Source organism: Symphalangus syndactylus, chromosome 2 (assembly GCF_028878055.3).
Source record: "Symphalangus syndactylus isolate Jambi chromosome 2, NHGRI_mSymSyn1-v2.1_pri, whole genome shotgun sequence".
Taxonomy (NCBI): domain Eukaryota; kingdom Metazoa; phylum Chordata; class Mammalia; order Primates; family Hylobatidae; genus Symphalangus; species Symphalangus syndactylus.
The window spans coordinates 75,309,131-75,313,971 of NC_072424.2; the positions used below are offsets into that span (position 1 = coordinate 75,309,131).

Consider the following 4,841-nt stretch of genomic DNA (forward strand, 5'->3'; position numbering starts at 1 on the left):
GATTTATTTTGATGGTAACTGGGCTTAAGTGGCAGGGCCCTTCACTTGCACTAACTGTGTGGAATTCTGGAAGTCACTGAGAATTCTAGAGTGTTTTATGAGGAAAGAGAGGAGAACCAGGTTTCCACTAGGAACCATTTCTAAGCAAGCACTGTAAATTTTCTAATGTGACCTTAATTTCCAAGTCTCCAGTACAGTCGGCCCTCTGTATCTGTGCATTCCGCATCTGCTGATTCAACCAACCATGGATTGAAAATATTTGGAAAAAAGCATTTCACTAAATTCCAAAAATCAAATCTTGAATTTGCTGTCTGTGGAGTACTACGTTGAATCCATGAGGATGAAGTGATATGTAGACATCGTAATAAGTATGACAAGTAATCTAGAGACGATTTAAAGGATGCTATGTTTAGGTTGTGTGTAAATACTATACCATTTTATATAAAAGACTTAAGCATCTGGGGATTTTGGTATCCACAGGGTGTCTTGGAACCAATCTCCCACAAATATTAAGGGGACAACTATAATTTGTTGTGATTTATTTTCTCATGCTAAATAGTCACATTTGTATCTAACTTTAATCCAGATATTATTTTATTTTCCCTAAAATGACTTCACCAAATTATGTAAGCTTCAGGCTGATAGCCCTGGTGATTTTGGTGCATGTTGTTCCTGGACCAATCTTTGACAAATGCTATCCAGGGTTATGGAATGAGATGGGAGATAGAATATCAGTTACATGTAGTGCCAGCAAGATGTCAGATGGCTGTTGTTAGAGAGTCAGAAATAATATTAGAGATGAACATTGGAAGTAAAATTTAATTTTGTTTGAGAGTTTTAGGCTTTGTGCCTAACCACTATGTGACCACTGGACACCAGCCTGCCATGCAGTGGTAGTTGGGATAATTTTACTTATTTGCTAAATATGTTATCTCTGGAAGGATGTGTTAGAGGACTGCCTGATTGTGGGTATATATTTTTAAAAAGGTTGGATGTTGTTGAATTGATGGGAATGTACCTTTTTGGACAGTCCAACCTCAGGTCCTCTGCTTCTGTTCTCCTTACCATCTGTAGCTTTTCAAAGTTGAGTCCACTGCTTTCCACACACCTCCCACCTCTCCCACCACCTGCAAGCTCAAACCCTCCCCTTTTAGAGGCAGTCCTCACTGAGGCATAAAGTGCTTGAACAGCCTCAGTTCTATCATATAATTGGGCTTTCAGTTACATCCATATCCCAGAGTTGGTGGCACACCTAGGACTGCTAGATTCTACACCTTGCGATTTCTCGAGATTTTTCCAAAAACACAGCCGGGGACAGAAGGAGTATTTGTGTATAGATTACCTCAATTTCTCTCATTTCTCCTAATCCCCAGAAAAAACCCTGAGTTGTAGCCTAACACACCCTATAATTTGTCTTAATCCAAACCTAACTTCCCAGAGTCACAATTCCTACTGAATGTTAGGCTGTAATTACTGAGGAACAAAGTTTGCACAGAATCAGGGGCTGCAGATGGTATGAAATGATTTCCTAATAGTACAAGATATTATGGCCATGCCCTCTCCTCTCTTTATTTGCTGGTAATAGCCTGATCCAGAGCAACTTTGGAAAGCAATGGATCTCATCAGGAATCTTGCTGAAAACAGAGCCCAAGAGGTAATCCACCATTCTCTTGATAAATAGGTACCATAGTTTCTGGTTATCTTTTATAATATTCCAATTAGCAGAGGGTTGGGGTAAGAATGGACAAATGATTGAATTGTGGGTCCTGATAAGTGTATATTATCTAGCATGCCTGAGTGCCTTTTGCATGCCGGGAACTTTAATGAATGCTTTACGTACATTATCTTAATCATATATATATATATATATATATATATATATATATATATATATTAGCAAACTCATTGTATATATAGATGACAAAACAGACTTGAGGAGAATGTGTAGCTTCTCAAAAGCCATGTAGCAATAAAAAGAGCTGAAATATGAACTCAGATTTTAGGGACTCAACTTCATTGTATTATAGACCAATCATTATTTGTCTTCCCACGATTAAGGCATACTCTTTATTGGTCTATATGGTTTATATCTATGTACAGTTTCTTACTCCCAAAGCAATGTATTGATAAAGCAATGTACAGTTTCTTACTTCCCAAAGCAATGTATTGATAAAGAATTAGAGTCAATCAGGACACTATGCAACCTGGGATAAAGGGTTCCTTAGCAGTAGTGCCCTTGGGAACCCAGAAGATTAGGTGAGGTTATTTGAGACAAACCAGGATAAAGGCAACAGGATTTTATCATGGATGTTCCTCAAATCTGTAGAAGTGTTCCTATTGGCTAGGAAGAAGCAATATTAGTAGGAGTCCTAATTAGGTGTTTGCAACCATTATTTCTACTAACTTAACTCTGAGCTATCAAGACCCCATTTGGGCACATCCTAATTTAGGGTGTAAAAGAAAATAATACGGTGGGCTGGGCGAGTTGGCTCATGTGTGTGATACCAGCACTTTGGGAGACTGAAGCAGAGGATTGCTTGAGGCCAGGCGTTTCAGGCTATGGTAAGCTATGATGGTGCCACTGCACTCTAGCCTGGGTGACAGTGTGAGATCCTGTCTCTCTAATAAATAAATAAATAAATAAACAAACAAATAACAGGGTTGTCAGTGATATCATTTCCTAGGGTTAACATAAAGCATCTGTCACTCTTTGCCATTTTTGCATTTGGTTAAAGGAATACTATCACATCACGTGACACCCATTAAAGGGTCCCAGAAAAATCATTTTGTGAAGTGTTGGGGCTACTGCAATATAATTGCCCAAAGGACTGTACACTTTGTTTCTTTATTGACTCTTAATGTGCTGTTGCAGACAGTGAAGATTGTGGCATAGTGGCTCCAGGGGAAAGATATAGAGTCATTTCTGGTGGAATGGAGATGTCATCAAAGACAGAAGAGACCTTTAGAAACAATGCCACTGGCTGTACTTTCAAAGCCATGTAATCTGGGAGTAGAGATCTCACAGGGTGACAGTGCCAGTGCTATGCAACAGTTAGGTCTGTGGACCCAGCTCATGCTTCTTTCTCAGTGTCTGTTTAATCATTTTACAGACTTCTGATGTACCGTGATTAGCTATCGGTCTTTTTCTCACCTCATCCCTTGAAAGAACATATTTTATTTTTCTTAGTACAACATAGCATAATTCCACTAAACAGTAGTCATCTGTAAGCCTGCCAAGCCAGATAATGTTTGGCTCTCTTTTCCAGCTCATTCCCCTGGAGAAAAAATATAGTGAAATCCCAGAAAAGGTTACAGAGGTATTCTGTTGTTTAACACTATTTCTGCCTTTTAAGAAACAAAATGAAAACTATCCAAAGCCAAATATCCTTTGATAATATCGATGCATATCATCCATTTCTAGACTGATAGATAACTATGTTCAATTTTTTTCCATTTAAAATTTGAAAAGACAATATTTATCTGTCAAAATTTTGAAATCCCTTGATTAGAAAGAAAGGATTCGTAGGAGATGTGGGGGATGGGGATTGTGACTTCCTCTTCTCAGGGTCCCACACAGTGCCTGGCGTGTAGTAGGCTCAAGAGAGGTGAATCATACTGCCTGGATCATACCTAGTGTGTTTCATGGTCACTTCCGCATGTCCACTGACACTTCCTCTTTCTACTGAATGAGATTTACATTGAGGCATATGCACATTTATATTTACCCTTCTTTCAGGGACAGTGCAGCTCCAAGTGCCCTCTGCACGTGTGATTAAATATTAATTAGGCTTCTAATATAAGCAAGTGAGTTCACAGGCCTGAGTGTCACATGAATAATTTATGAGGTACCCGAAGGCTCAGCCTGGAAAGCTGATTGGCCACCTTGGATTTGTATAATTACGAAGTTTCATTATTAACAGTGGAAGTGGTGCAGAGATTTGCCTAGCTTGAGGGACTTTGAAAGCATAAGCTGTCTCATTAGGGAAAAAGGGAATAAGGCAAAATATGCAAACTTGTTAGCAGAAAAGAAGGGGGGTGGATGAGATTTAAACTTAGCTTTCAAACATGACTATAGTATGTATGCTTTTAAAAATATGTAGTAAAATTGGTATTCTGATTGATAAGCATGTTTGCTTTAAATTTTTAGTATACTGAGCAATGCTTCAAAGGTTTTGTTTTAAATTGAAGGCCAAAATCTTTAATATTTTACCGAAAAAGCCACAGGTAGCCTAATGGGCCCTGTGGAGTGAGAGGTTTGGAAGTAAAAGAATGAAGACAGTCCAGGGCTCTTGCTAGAATGTGTGTTGTGCATGCAATTAAATCTCAAGGTCAAACAATTTACAGACAATTACTTTTCTAACATCTCTAGAAATGCCTGCTTACACGTCTTTAATTTTAAATGATACTGATATTCCAATTCTCCCCAAAGGTTAATGCTGACTAAATCCAGCTGTGACCTGACACGATGCGACAGCACAGTGCCTAATTATCCTCTGGATAGTCATTTACTTGAAACCATTAAAGGAATAGGCTGAGAGGAAGATTTAGGACCCTGAAAAAATGTTAGCCTGACTTCTTTCTTCTTGAAGATGGGATGGGCTGAAAAATAAAAATAAAATCCTGCTAAATGTTAGCCATTTGCTTTGATGGCAGAAAATTGTTCATCCCACTCTGTTTTTTTACAGGTTAAATTGCTAACTAGTTCATTTTATCCATTGCCTACGGCTGGCGCTAAATGTCAGTGACAAATTTTGTACTTGTCTTGAAGAATGAATTAAGTTATGCACAAAAGCTATAGTGCTCTTTTAAGATGAGTGAATTGCAGAGGGAAAAAAGTTGCT

At 38.4% G+C, this 4,841-nt stretch overlaps 1 long non-coding RNA gene across 1 annotated transcript; it reads left to right on the forward strand.

Annotated features, from left to right (window-relative positions):
* The first annotated feature begins 205 nt into the window (after window positions 1-205).
* LOC129471134 (uncharacterized) lies at window positions 206-4,618 on the forward strand. The gene is made up of 3 exons (XR_008653494.2): window positions 206-368; window positions 1,586-1,654; window positions 4,430-4,618. It is a non-coding gene; the product is annotated as an uncharacterized lncRNA (long non-coding RNA).
* The last annotated feature ends 223 nt before the right edge of the window (window positions 4,619-4,841 follow it).